At 42.2% G+C, this 15571-nt stretch overlaps 1 long non-coding RNA gene across 3 annotated transcripts; it reads right to left on the bottom strand.

The window, feature by feature from the left end:
* Positions 1–5787: 5787 nt before the first annotated feature.
* Positions 5788–15362, bottom strand: LOC147250403 (uncharacterized). Of its 3 annotated transcripts, none has more exons than XR_015119192.1 (4): positions 15188–15362; positions 14938–15030; positions 12083–12128; positions 5788–5851 (listed from the first exon to the last, which is right to left on the bottom strand). It is a non-coding gene; the product is annotated as an uncharacterized LOC147250403 (long non-coding RNA). The 3 variants fall into 3 exon arrangements; XR_015119191.1 differs by lacking the exon at positions 5788–5851 and adding an exon at positions 10596–11254; XR_015119190.1 differs by lacking the exon at positions 5788–5851 and having other exon boundaries at positions 12027–12128.
* Between the last annotated feature and the right edge of the window lie 209 nt (positions 15363–15571).

Here is a 15571-nt window from a genome sequence, read left to right as displayed (position 1 = left end):
CAATCTCTTTGCACAGCGCACACCTGACTGCAGATATTGCAACAAAATGCAGCGCAAACAGGGATGTGTTGATGTGTTGGTGCAGCATCGCACCACAACGCAATCAAACTTAACTGGCATTATAATTGACATTTAAACATTTGTCATTGTGTCGCAACTCTCACCTCTGATGATCTGTGGGTTTGTAATATTTGGTCGACTCAGTTTAGTAGTAGTAGTTTATCTGGAGCCCCGCAATATATATGATAGATTCGAACATTCACTCTCAAAATTGAGGTATGGGACAAGAACAAAACAGGCAAACAAAGAGTGGACAAAGTGAATGGAAGGGTGCACACTTTTGTACCCTTGTAGGTACACTGGTTCCTCTATTTTTGAGTGTGTTCTGTGAGTGTGCAAATTTAAATGCCTATATATATGTGGCTTGCTGAGAGGCGTACGCAGCCCTCGGCTCTTTCAAATGTTTCTATAATAAGGTTTTGAAGTTTGTTATAATATGTCAGGCAGCACAGTGGTGCAGTGGTCAGCACTGTCGCCTCACAGCAAGAAGACTCAGGGTTCGAGTCCCGGCTCAGGCACAGGGTCTGTCTGTGTGAGTCTCCATGTTCTCCCTGTGCCTGCGTGGGTTCTCTCTGGTACTCCAGCTTCCTCCACAGTCCAAAGACATCAAGAGGGGACTAGGCTGATTGATACTCTAAATTGACCGTTGTTTGTCTATATGTGTTGGGCCTGTGATGGACGACCTGTCCAGGGTGAACCCCGGGGATAGGGATAGGCTCCAGCCCCACGCAACTCTTAACAGGAATGAGTGGAAGAAGATGGATGGATTATAATATGTGGTCCACCAGACAACTGGCTGCATTTAAATCAAGACACTAGGTTAGCTCACATCAAAACTGTGGTGGCTCAAGGACCAGACAGCTATGGTTCACAAGCTAACTCGATGACAGCGTCTATTCTCTCAAAGGCAAATGTTTTCATGTTAGGACTTCCAATGACTGCCAGATGTCACCAGAAATCTGTCTGTGTGCCAGCTTCATGTGCATCCTCATGTTTCTGTGATATGTGTGTTTTAGGAGTCTTCAACTGGGTGGAGTCTTACAGGCAGAACTGGCATACATGAAATGTTTGTGTGTGTTTGTGTGTGTGTTTCAGGGCAAAATATTTCTTGACTCATCAGACGTACAGACTCAAGCAAGCATGTATCAACCCGCTATATAATGGTTGTAAATGTTTCCCATCATGCATCGGCAAAACCTCATCTATGTCACTGACTCTTTAAAAAAAACACCAGTCATAGCTGTAAAACATGATACAAACATTCCATCTCCAATTCCATGTCCCTTTATACAATAACTCTTAAGAAACATACCATAATAGTTTTAAACAGGCATTTAAACGCCCTATAAAAAAGGTGTGGTGACAATAGACATGATTTTTCTCATTTTAGAAATCTTTTTTTTTGTTTTGGTTTGGTTTGTTTGTTTAAGGAAAAAAAAGACACTTGTTAAGCTTCCTGGGACTGACTTGGGAGAGTAAAGTAACTGATAACAGAATTGACTCTCTTTCCTTCTGTATATCTGTCTTCCTCCATTATCTGTCTTTGTCTCTTCTCCGCTCTCCTGCCCTCTTTCCCTCAACTGGTCGAATCAGAAGGCCGTCCCCATTGAGCCTGGATCTGCTCGACGTTCCTGCCTGTTAAAAGGAAGGTTCTTGTCACCGCTGTTGCAGGATGTGTTTGCTGATGGAGAATTGTTGGGTGTAGGTTCATTGAAGGAGTGTGGTACTGGACCTGCTCTACCTGTAAAGTGTCATGAGAGAACTTCTGTTGTGATTTGGTGCTATACAAATAAAATTGACTTGACTTGACCAATAAGCCTCCACCATGACAGGTAGGTCGGATGTACAGGCAGGTCGGTTGGTTACTTCACTCTGGCCACTTCATGTGCATTTCTTTTATATTCACTCAGAAAAAATAGTACCAAATTGTACCTTTAAGTGTCCAAAGGCTTGTCACTGGGGCGGTACCCTCAAAGGTACTGCTATTGTACCCTCAACAGTGGGTACATACTTGTACCATTGTCGTTTGTAACTTATAAAGACCAGAATTGTACCTCTGGTGACAGTCTTGTACCCTCTTAGAAATGTTAAAACAAGAGAGAAAAGGGTCCTGTCCATCCATTTTCTTCCGCTTATCCTGTTAAGGGTCACGGGGGGGGGGGGGGTGCCTATCCCAGCAGCTTTTGGGCAAGAGGCAGGGTTCACCCTGGACAGGTCGCCAGTCCATCACAGGGCCAACATACAGAGACAGACAACCATTCACACACACATTCATACCTACAGTCAATTTAGAGTATCAATCAGCCTCGTCCTCTCTTGATGTCTTTGGACTGTGGGAGGAAGCTGGAGTACCAGAGAGAACCCACTCAGGCACAGGGAGAACATGGAGACTCACACAGAAAGATCCCATGCCCAAGCCAGGACTCGAAGCCGGAACCTGCGACAATGCTAACCACTGCACCACCGTGCCGCCTCAGAGAGAAAAGGACCCTTTTCAAATAGTTCTGAACTGATTTTTAGCCTCAGCAAGGAAGCCCAGACTGTCCTCTCCCCAGCCACTTCCACAAGCACTTACGGGGGAATCCTGAGGTGTTCCCAGGCCATCTGAGGGATATTATCCTTCCAGTGTGTCCTGGGTCGGCTCAGATGCCTCCTCTGGGTTGGACATGCCTGGAAGACCTCCTGAGGGAGACATCCAGGAGGCATCCTCATCAGATGCCCAAACCACCTCAACTGACTCGTCTCAACATGGAAGAGCAGCAGCTCTTCTCTAATTTGAAACAAACAATGTAAACTGTATTTAAATAAGTCACTTTTTTTTAAAAATCCTAACTGCACAAATCCACTTCCAACCATTATTTTTGCTCAAAAATACTTAACCATAACCATTTCTTGAAATCTACTTTGAACCTTTTACCTTCAAATTACATTGTTTTATCATTTTTTTCTTTCCCTGTTGTCATCTTCCAAAAGTGTACCCTAAAATCATCAATGAAGAGTCCATATATGCACCATTTACTACATTAGAACATAAATGTACTTTTCAAGTCCTCAAAAAGTACAAATATGTGCCTTCAGGTCTTATTATGAGCCCAGTTGGGGTACATAAGTTCAGACTGTACCTCAGAGGACAGAAATGTACTCATACTGTACCCTTTTTTTTTGGAGAGTGTACAGTCACTAGAGGATCCAACTGTCCCTGAAGGTAGTTCAACTTTTAAAGACAGACATACTTACACTAGAGCTTACACAGATCCGATAAGAGGAATGAGTGTAAGTTTGCCACATGAAACAATTCACTGTAATGAAACCCCTTTAGGATGCAGTGCAACAGGGAGTGTTTTGACTGTGTGGCAAGAAGAGCAAAGAGGCTGGGCCATATTCAATCTTTAAATTGCTGCTATGTGTGTGTGTGTGTGAGAGAGAGCGCAAGTAAGAAAGACAGAGTTCCCTGCTTATCTGCCCACCCTCCCCTTCCTCACTGTAGTTCTCTGTGCATCCACCGTCACTGCTCAACCAGCGGTTCATCCACCACTTTGCTGCCCCTCTCAGGAAACTCTATTGTGTCCATCGTCATCTTCATCTGTCACTCCTCCATGGCAGTATATACAGTATATATATATATATATATATATATATATATATATATATATATATATATATATATATATATATATATATATATATATATATGTATATATATATATATATATATATATATATGTATATATATATATATATATATATATATATATATATATATATATATATATATATACACAGTTCTTCTCAAAATTATTCATACCCTAGCTAATTCTTGTGATTTTTTCATTTAGTGATGAAATAAATGCATGTTTTCAAATTTGTGTTTCAGCTTTATGTGACCAACAATTGAAAGAATGACAACAATATAAAATGAAAGAAAATAAATATTTTTATTTATAAATATTATTATAAGTATTTTATTAACGGAGTCCAAAAAAATGCCATGTTCAAAATTATTCATACCCTCGTCCATTGTCTTTATTTAACAGTCAGTGGCATAGCCTTTATTCTTTATTTCTGCTTCCACACGATTCTTGTACTCGTCCACAAGCTTCTTGCACGTCTCCTGGGGGTTGTTGGCCCACTCTTCCTTGGCGGATGCCTCAAGCTGGGTCAGGTTGGTTGGTTTCCTCGCCATCACTCTGGTCTTCAAGTGATGCCACAAATTCTCAGTGGGATTGAGGTCAGGACTTTGACTTGGCCATTCCAGGACATTGATGTCATTGTCCTTGGACCATTTCTTCACTACCTTGGCAGGGTGTTTAGGATCATTGTTTTGTTGGTCCATCCAGTTTTGGCCAAGCTGGAGTTTCACAGCAGATTCCTTGACATCTTCATCAAGTATCCTGATGTAATCCTCTTTTTTCATGGTACCTTGGACCTTGACGAGATTCCCCTGTGCCACTGGAACATCCCCATAGCATCGTGCTTCCACCACCATACTTGACAGTGGGCACAGTATTCTTTGGTCTATAGGCTTCTCCTTTCTTCCTCCAGACATATTGAGTATCCATGTGGACAAATAACTCCAGCTTTGTCTCATCAGACCACAGGATGGTGGACCAAAAGCTGGGTTCTTGCTTCAGATGACCTCTACAAAAGGCCAGGTGAGCTACCAGATGTTTTTTCCTGAGCAGCGGTGTCTTCCGAGGTTTACGTCCATGGAGACCTCCTCTGTGCAAACTCGCTCAATGGTGGACAGCGACACCTTTGTCCCTGTCTGCTCAAGTCTTTGAATTAGGGCCTTGGTTGTGGTCCGTGGGTTGGTGTTGATCTCTCGGCAGATTTTCCTGGCAACTTTGGGGGACACCTTACGCTTTTGGCCACGCCCACTGAGGTTTTTGACAGAGTTGAACCTCTTGTGCTTGTTGATGATGCTCTGGACGGTTGAGACAGGGACACCATCCTGCTTGGAAATGGCCTTGTAACCCTTTCCTTCACTGTGGGTACGAACAAGACGCTGACGTAGGTCCTCACTGAGCTCCTTCTTCTTACCATGATGACCAGACATGGACAATGACCTGAACACTTTCCCACTATTTATACGCTTCCGGAAAGATGTCTTTTTTCGCTTTAGCATTTGGCCAATGATGTTAAATAAAAGGTTTTATTCGATTGTGACATCTTGAAGGAATTATTGGACAAAAATTACCACATTTGGCACATCGTTGTTGAAATATTGTCAGGGGTATGAATAATTTTGAACTTGGCCTTTTTTGAAACTCCATCAATAAAACAACCCAGAAATATATCTATTTTTTAAAATTTTGTATTGTCAGTCTTTCAATTGTTGGTCACATAAGGCTAATACACAAATTTGAAAACATGCATTTATTTCATCACTAAATGAAGAAATCACAAGAATTAGCAAGGGTATGAATAATTTTGAGGACTGTGTATATATATGTGCATATATACTGTATATATGTGTGTATGTATATATATACTGTATATATGCCTAATCTAATGACCAGCAGCAACTTCAGTAAAAATCTGGTGTTTTCTCACACAGTCATAGAGTAATTGTGGTTGGAATTGTGGCATTTTTTCTTTTAAGAAAAAAAACCCCACAACATACAAAACACAAATGATTCCAAACAGTGTGTTTCATGTCAAATGGATCTTGAACATATTGACAGCCTGAGTGAGTGAACTGTTCCTGGATCAGGCCTGTAACTTGCATGGCCACAGACAGGTGGTCGGTGTTGCCAGCCAACTGCGTCACCAAGCTGAACTCTTCCAGTTCCTGCAGGAGGAGAAAAGGTCATCATGAATTCATCCAGAGCTGAAATGATTTATATTCATCCAAGCTTCTGTATACTTGGAGCGATCATTAACGTCGTCCACATCCACAGGGTTTGCGCACGGTGACATCGCCATGTTGACAGCATTGAGAAGAACAGAACTGGGATGTGACTGTGTGCTCTGAAATTAACATTCCCCTTCCTGACCATGATTAACACGCTACCATACTTTTGGCCATGTAGGGATCTTTATGAGTTACCACAAGTTCTTCTACAAATACCCATCTTGATACTTCTCAGTACCAATGTTGGTCTTGTTTTTCTTCAAACTGTCACTCATTCTTGACTTCTAAAACAACAAAAACATAATTTCCTCCAACAGATGGCAGTAGAGGCCATACCATGCAGGGAGATGAGCATCCGTTCTCATCCTAGGTCCTGATGTCTCTGGCTCCGGTATGAGCTGCACATGTGCCACCTTAACAAAAGTGCATTATAACTCCAAATCATAATCATTCCCTAAACCTAACCAGACCGAACCAAAGTGTAAATAACTATGAAATGTGGGGAAACCAGCGTGAACCATCTACCCTCTGAGTTAGACATAGTGTGTGTGTGTGGTTGGAGAAGAGAAATGAACAGCAGCTGCAGTAAAACTCTGGTGTTTTCTCACACAGTCATAAAGAGTAAGTGTGGTTGGAACTGTGGAATTTTTTCTTTAAAAAAAACAAAACACCAACAACATACAAGACACAAATGACTCCAAACAGTGTTTCATATAAAATGGATCTTGAACTTTTAACGACTGACAGCCCGAGGGAGTGAAATGTTCCTGGATCAGACCTGTGACTCACCACACACATACTCTATGACATTAAAGTCAACAGTTTCACTCTGTCGTCCGAAACACTGCCTTTGAGTCATTGAAATATGCAAAGCGACAAACACAGTCAAATAGAAATTAAAAATGGATTTTCTTCCACCTGCGAAACTGAAGACAGATGACACAAAGAAACTGTGGCAACTCATTGTAGATCCAAAGTCTAGTTCCATAACTAACAACATTTTTCAAGGGTTTGAGCTCAATGAAGTTTACCACAGTGGTGAGCAAGAGTCTGACTCAAACGAAGAAAAGAAAAAACTACCAGATGAAGTACAAACTTTAAACATAATAGGGTCTTCGCCTGAAGTACCTTCAGGCTCAGGCCCTAATAATAATTATTAGAATATGAGACGTAACGAGAGCAGCCAGGCAGCCTGTGGACTCACAGCATTTGTGAAAATGGACAGTTGAACACAAGTACCCTCAGTGGAGGGGGGGGGGTCTCCTGAAGCCATACACGCTGAACTGCATTTTTATGCGTGTTTGTACATGTCAGGTTTATATAGAAAACTTCAGAAGCCCGCCTTTAGTGTCAAAATCAGACTATGGAACTTAAACCTGATCTGTAAATTTTACACATTTATTCAATTTGTGTTTTTCAAAGAGATGCGCTTGGACATTACTATAAAAGAAATCTAAACCACGAGTCCAAGATTCTTGTGTTCCAAACACATCATGATGTGAGGCCACCGGACTGAAAACCTCAAGCAAGTTCACGTCACAGTTGATCAGAATGAAAAGATTGGTTTTTTTTAAATAAACAATAAACTTCAAAAAGTACAAACAGAAGTACGGGGTTTTGATTTACCACATGCACCAGTTTAGACCAGCACCAGAAAGAGGAGCAAGCACATTGTTTCTGTTCTTCACAGAACCTCTGCACATTCAGTTACTTGCCAGGGAACTGCACTAAACTTCCGTCTAACACAGATTTCATCAAACTCAATCACATTTCAATTACTAATAGAAATATCAAGATATGGGTGAAAGTTTCAGTTTGAAATGCATTTGACGTTTTTTGGAATGTTTTTTCATCCATATGGGTGAGATCCTAAAACAGGGCTGTTTGTCACATGTGAGCTCTGTGTTTCAGGGTCGTTTATGTCACAAGAGTCATTGGCTCAACTGGTATTCATGCAGGTTGCTTGTGGATTGTTGATCTACGTGACCTTGAACTGAAGAAGCCTTTTGGACGAGAGGAAACAGACAGTCCAATTGACTATGACACAGCACTTAAGAAATATCATGACCTGGATTACTGAGAATCTTCACCAACAAACGTGTGGGAGTGTGTTCTAGGTCTGTGCTGTTTTAAAATTGGTTCCAACAGAGATCCAGCAGTCTGTTTGGCCTATAATTTAACATATTTGTCCATCATGGTGGTGGAAAACAGCACTGATATCAAAGACACTACCAAGTTACTTGGCACGTAATTGTTACATAATTCATTGTTTCATCAGTGATCACAGCATCACTATGTACAGTATATCAGCAATTGGCAAAAATTGGATCTTTTTATTGTAATCTTAAGAGTTCATCAGACTTACAAATGCACTTTAAAACAAATTCAATTTCATGAACATAATCCAGCACGTGTTTCAGGTTTCCATCTGATTGTCTGTGGCCTTTTTAGGAAAATTGATACTCAAACATATTCAACCAAGTACCATCATTATGACCAAAATTTCATGTGTAATAAGGTGTTAAAAGAGACACAGCATTATTCAAAAGTGTGTGTCTAACCTCCATTAACAATTTCCTGAGTGGCTCAAAAGGAAAAGATCTGATGCAGCAGGGTCTGGACAGTGGCTCTTCCTCTGGAACCTTATGAGGGAGCTGCTGCCAGTGCCTGCCAGCTAAAATCTACCCAAAGCAACATTCTTCCAACCAGTGTGATACTAAGTTGGTATAGGTCCACTCCAAATGTAAGGGAGCCAGACTTTGCCATTAGACGCTTCACGTCGATGTCCCGATTCATTTCATAGTTTAGTTTATTGTCACGTCAATGTGTCCAACAGCCCCAAAAAAGTAGGCCTATAGGGCTTGAAATTTTATTTTCACTGGTCATCGTGCAAAAGAAGACAGGTGCTCTGAGAACTTTCCTATATCCAAGGGACCTTAATCAGGCCATCAAGAGAGAACCCTTCAAGTTACCAACCAGAAAAGAAATCATGGCCCAATTTGCTGGTGCCAAGTGGTTCAGTAAACTGGATGCTTTGTCAGGTTTCTGGCAACTAAAGCAAGAAGAGGAGAGTTCGAGGCTTTGTGCCTTCAACATGCCTGAGGGCAGGTACCCCAAACTTTGTCTGCCATATGGCATCTTGTCAGCACCTGAGGTCTACCACAAGACCATACGCATGATATTTGAGCACAAACCAGGAGTTGACACCATGAGGGGTCTGGGGGTCCACTTGAGAAGAACATGACACAAGACTGAGACAAACGCTAGACAAGAGAGGTCAAACTAAAACTGAATAAGGAAAAATGTGAGTTTGGAGTGAAAACACTTATGGTGCCTTCATGGGAGATGTCACCAGCGAGGCAGGGGTGAAGCCAGACCAAAGAAAGACATCTGCAATCAACAACATGGAATGGCCCCAGAACAAAGATGAGGTCAGACGGTTTCTAGGGATGATGACTTACCTTGCCAAGTTTATACCACATTTGTCAACGCAGTCAGGACCTCTCAGAAACCAAGAACAGAAAAATGAGCGGACCTGGTCCCATGAGCAGGAACAATGTTTTCTGAAACTGAAGGAGACTCTCACACAAGAGCCCATGCTGATCCAGAGAAGAGGACCAGGATCTCCGCGGATGCATCACACTATGGCCTGAGAGTGGTGCCTTGATGAGTGTGGAGTCGAGGTATGCGCAAAATTGAAAAAGAGCTTCTAACAAGTTCATATGCATGTGGAAGATTTCACCAGTATGTTAATGGACAAGCTTTTGAAGTGGAAACAGACCATAAACCTCTGCTGTCCATCATGTCCAAGCCACAGAATGACTGTCCAGTACGAATATAGCGCATGTTCATAAGACTGCAAAATATGACATACAAATGATATACACACCGGAAAGTACGTGTTCACCGCCAACAATCTGTCCCGGGCAGTTGATAAGAAGAAAAGTGCAGACAGTGAGAAAAGCACAGAGAAATGGGCATATGTTGACTAGAGGTAGACCGATACGGTTTTTCAGGGCCGATACGATTATTAGAAGTCAAGGAGGCCGACAACCTATATTTGGAGCTGATATTCATTTGCAGTAAAAGTGAATATATAAGCGTCAAAATGTTGAGTAAAACAAACTCTAACACTTTGTTTAAATGCCTTTGAGCATATGTTTATTAAAACGTTGTAGAAAAATAGACATCTTTGTTTTAAAATTATAACAAAAAGTGCTGGAAAGTCCCAGGCTCAGCAGCAATCTTATAAAGTCAAATGAAAACTTAAACTGATAACTAGCTCCCTAAAGTTTGCTAAAGTAAATAAAGGTTTCCAAAATTTCAATAAAACTGAAATGTTATTTTAGTTCCAACAAAAACAAAAAGTGCAGGACATTGAAATAAATAAAATAAAAATAGCTTCCTGAAGTTTTATAAAGTCAATAAAATAATTCTCTAGCCATCCCCTCAATGTGCTTTCCTGTAACAAAACAAACCGAATTTCACTCTCTCTTTAACTCACACACACATACTTGTATTATCACCGACTATTTCCCTATCAATATTATCAGCAACCTTGTTTAAAGTGATTAACAAACACGTCTGGAGGGACTGCGAACCAGCAGAACTGCCGCCTATGTTAATATAACGTTATTGGGCTCATCGTAACGTTACTAGTTGTGCGTTGTGGAGGACTGGGATGTTTATTACAATTTCGGGAGAGTCTGTTGCCTTGACTTACCTTGAAAACATACATCTGCTATCCGGAGCTTCTCAAAACTTTTCCCCCTTGCCGCTGTGTGTGTGAGTGTAACCAATTTCCTGTAGAGAACGAATCTAATAAATCTCGAAGGTCTAGAATCACCACATCTTCCAGTGATGCCCCGGTTCGTAAGTGAAGATAAAATTATGAATATTATAAGCTAATCTTCGGCAGTGATAGGAATCGACTTCATACAGAGAACACACACAAGAAATACACACTCACTGTATCATTTCCTTTCAATTGTAATTGAACAAATTTTTCACAAGCGTGTAAATTTCCCACCCCTGTAAATGTCCCAGAATAAAAACAGAATAAAATAAAATCTGGCCAGAAAAAAAAAGAAATATAGCTGCAGCTTTTAGTCCCTTTCTTTAAGTTTCCTCAAGTTTTGTTTCAATTCTCCAAGTTCCATGTGATGGACAGATCTTACGTGTAAAACGAAGAAAATGGAGTCCAAACTCAGGGTTCAAGTCCAGCGTCCAACACTTCCTCCCACCAGTTACGCGCTCCTTGTTCCTGCAGCGCTGATATTGGATGAATCACTCTCGACCTTCACCGCCTAATCACCGGCCTCACCACTCACACAGTCAAAGCTATTTCAGCGAAATAAAAGATTTCAGACACCAAAAACAAATTCCCAGACTCAGACGATGGTAACTTTTCTTCAGGAGCATTAGCTGCGATGTTTCTTTCTCTGCAGCAGGTTCAGAGAGCCAAAACCCCTGCACCGCGCAGCCGCCACCTAGTGGTTATTGCCACAAAGCGTTTGACAACTGCTGAAAAGTGTAGTAAAAAATCATCTAAAACAAGAACGTAGCTAAATCTGGACCCTTCTGTGTCTGATATAAAATAAAATAGGAAACTCTGACTTTATATCATTCTAAGAACAACAATAAAACAAAATGAAGGAACAGTTCAACATCGGCCTTCAAGTTAAACAGGATGATTATCCCAAATGTTATAATAAAATTAATATGAGGTTATCGCATCAACTCTGCTGAGGTATTTTTATAAAACCACCATTTATGAAGTGGGTTACATGAGCACTGTGCATGCACAGCCTTCACTGCTGATTGGCTGTTACCTGTGCAGTGGCGCTGTGTGTCACGAATCAGATGGTGCTGTGGGTGGGGCAATGCTGGAGACAGTAGTCACTGCAGACAGAGAGGCGCGGCTCCATCAGAGCCAAATTAACCCAGTTTTAAATTGATCTCTTATCGGCCATAGGATTTTTAGAAAAGGCCGAAGCCAATATGCCTCAAAATGCCGAATATCGACACCGATAATCGGTCTATCCCTAACGTTGACATGATCGTAACATCGCTCTCAGTGTCTGCTGACAGAAGCGAACAAATAAAGAGAGAAACCAATGCAGAGAAAACTATGAAAGACCTTCAGGAGTTATAGGCATGTGCACTTACCTGTTAGGATTAGAGTAGTTGGTTCCATGAATGTCCACACACAGACCTGTGAATAAAAACACTTACAGATAGTAATACACCTCATTTGTTTTATAGTATAAGAACAGACATAACAAACTACACACAGAAAAACCCTATTCTTGAGCCAGGGCTAAAACCCAGAACCTTCTTGCTGTGAGCAACAGTGCTAACCACTGTGCCAACCCCTTTGTGATACCTAATATAAAATATGTACTCAGTCACAGCAAGCAGTAAGTTGAAGGACCTGCTGAGGAATAGCTGTAGATCTCTCAGGTGGATGGGACCATACCATGCCCCTGACTAAGGCATCAGCACTAAAAGTCCCAAAACAAGCAATATGGATAAACACAATTATTAAAGCATCCCAGATCCATATAATAGTCTATCTATGTAATGCACCTGTGGTAACTCTCAAAAGCTGGTGTTCCAGGGTGCTGCCAGCATTGAAATCCATTGTTTACTTAACTTTGCAAAATGTAAAGTATACATTCAAAGCAGCTTATCCTTTGGTTATATTGGGTCGTACACATTTAAGTTGTTTAATGGGGTTGTATAAACCGCCAAAAAGCAACACTGGGTGGGTTGAACTGTAAAACAAATCTGTTAAGGTGCTGTTTACCCACCTGGGGCATCTCTATCAAGCCAATATAAGTCTTTGACCTTGAGGGTTAATATGATTGTCAGGGATATAAGCAGCCTGTGAAAGACTGTCAACACACAAACGTGCATACGTGCATGCACGTGTAGCAGTTTTGTACTCTCTCTTGTTTTGTGTAGTTTTACAGAGAAGAGACCATCACTGTTGGCAACCTCGCCATTTATTTACACCTGGCAGAAAATTAACACCACAGTCAGTCCTGTTTCCTCTCTCTCACACACACTTGCATCAGGGAAGCAGCAATGTCTGACTACTGCATTAGCTTCAAAATATAAAACATACAACTTGTACCTTGCAGAAAATTAACACCACAGTCAATCCCGTTTCCTCACACACACACACACACACACACACAAACACACACACACACACACACACACACACACACACACACACACACACACAAACACACACACACACACACACTCACTTGCATCAGGGAAGCAGCAATGTCCAACTACTGCTACCCCAAGGTGCATGACCCCAAGCCACAGGGGCGCTGCATTCAATTACCGCAGGACAATCAAGACCCAGTGTGGTCTGATGAGTCCCTTTGGCAAGCGGAATCACTCTTGACCTTAACTCTGCTACACTCCCCCCTACTGATCTCCACTTACTCATACAACCAGACCAAAAACAATTTTTTTCATACATCACATAAAAACACAAACATACCAGGCACCAAAAACATCACATTAAGAAGACGAATAAAAAATAAAAAATTACAAGGTATACTATGCTGCTAATGTCCACCCATCCATTGTCTTCCGCTTATTCCTACATTAAGGGTTGCGGGGGGGCTGGAGCCTATCCCAGTGTCAACTGGCGAGAGGCGGGGTTCACCCTGGACAGGTCACCAGTCCATCGCAGGGCCAACATACAAAGACAGACAACCATTCACACTCACATTCATACCTACGGTCAATTTAGAGTATCCAGTCAGTCTAGTCCCCTCTTGCACGTCTTTGGATGGTGGGAAGAAGCCAGAGTACCCGGAGAGAACCCACGCAGGCACGGGGAGAACATGCAAACTCCACACAGAACGATCCCATACCCGAGCCGGGACTCAAACCCAGAACTTTCCTGCTGTGAGGCGACAGTGCTGACCACTGCACCACCGTGCAGCCGCTGCTAATATCATAGATGACAAATACTTCAGTCAAAAGACTCTTCCCTAAGAATTAGAATGAGGAAGCCTCCCAACACTCATAGGAAAAACATGCCCATATACATGTTAAATTACTCAGAAATCATGTCATTAAAACAGCACACAAATTCATCACTTGGACACACTCATACCCGTAGCCAAACACAGGTGTCAAACCAAATAGAGAAAAAAAATAATAGGGTCTTCGCCTGAAGTACCTTCAGGCTCAGGCCCTAAAAAACAATAAGAACCCAAACCCTCCTCAAAAGTGAAGGAACTCATGGCTATACAGGAGCCAATAACCACATATACATAAGATAAAGCCATGTAGTAATACAAGCGACCAGCAAGAACTTTCTGGTGTATGTTCTGAATAAGTCTGACGACTGGTCTAACAACTCTCCCACACATCGTCCGTACTCTCTGCAGACTGTCACAGGGAAGATCATGGTCTGCCTCTGGTGCAATAACAGAACAAGCTTTTGAAGGCAGCAAGTCAACTGAAAGAGCAGAGACAGCAGGTTGAGAGCCAGGTAAGTCAACAGAACAGTCAGCATTGACAGCAGGACCACAAGGGTCAGATTGGTTCAGTTCATCAGATCCAGTTCAGTCCTGTCCATCCACATCATCCATAGATGCCACTTGATTTTCACTAGAGCCTGGGAGCTGAGAGATCCAACAGACAGTCCTGTCCTTGGTTTCATATCCAGGAAGGTCAGTTGAACCATCGTGTTCAGCACCCACCACAGACTCAACCGCAGCCTCAGCAGTCAGTTCACTGACATAGGAGCAATCATCTCCTGGATTATCAGGAACAGGTAAGAAGTTCACAGGCATGAAGAGATTCCTGTGGACCACTTTCTCCTGGTTTGTCGCAGAGTTCCTGAGTCTGAAGGTGTGAGTGTTATCCTGTTTCTCCACAAAAGTGTACAGATGACCCTCCCAATGATCAGCCAGTTTCCTCTGACCTCGCTCTCCTTTGTAAGCCAGCAAGACTCTGTCCCCAACCTCCACATGTGCACCCCTCACCTTGATGTTGTGCAGCTCAGTCTGCTTCTCTTGTTGTTTTGTGGTTGAAATCTGAGCAATCTTGATAGCCTCAGCCAAGTCATGCTGGAGACACTGCACATAGACATTAAAATCCACCACTTACTCGTCCATTAGCACCGACTGAAACAACATGTCCACATGCAACCTGGGAATCCTGCTGAACATGAGTAGAAAGGGTGCAAAATCCATGGTTTCATGAACTGTCACACTGTAGGAGAAGGTGAGTTACCACAGGAGCTGGGGCCATTTCTACTTGGCTCTGGGTGGAAGAGCTCTGATCATGTTCCCAAATGTGAGATTGAACCTCTCAGCTGCTCCATTGCCCAGGGGATCGTAAGACGTTGTATGAGACTTCTCAACACCAGCAACCTGGAGCATCTCTGTAATCAGGGAGCTTTCAAAGTTGGCACCTTGGTCTGAGTGCACTCGCTCTAGGAAGCAATAAACACAGAAAAAGTAGTTCCACAGTTGATCAGTGACAGCCTTAGTGGACTGGTTGGGACAGAGGTAGGCCTGAGCCAGCTTCGTGAAATGATCAGTCACAACGAGTACATCTACAGACTTGTTGGATGAGTCTTCAGCTGACCAAAAATCAATGCAGACCAGCTAAAGA

Source organism: Aulostomus chinensis, chromosome 14, assembly GCF_037954235.1.
Source record: "Aulostomus chinensis isolate RoL2024-O1b breed Wild chromosome 14, RoL_Achi_v1.0, whole genome shotgun sequence".
Classification (NCBI taxonomy): Eukaryota; Metazoa; Chordata; class Actinopteri; order Syngnathiformes; family Aulostomidae; genus Aulostomus; species Aulostomus chinensis.
This window is presented reverse-complemented; position numbering and strand designations above follow the sequence as displayed.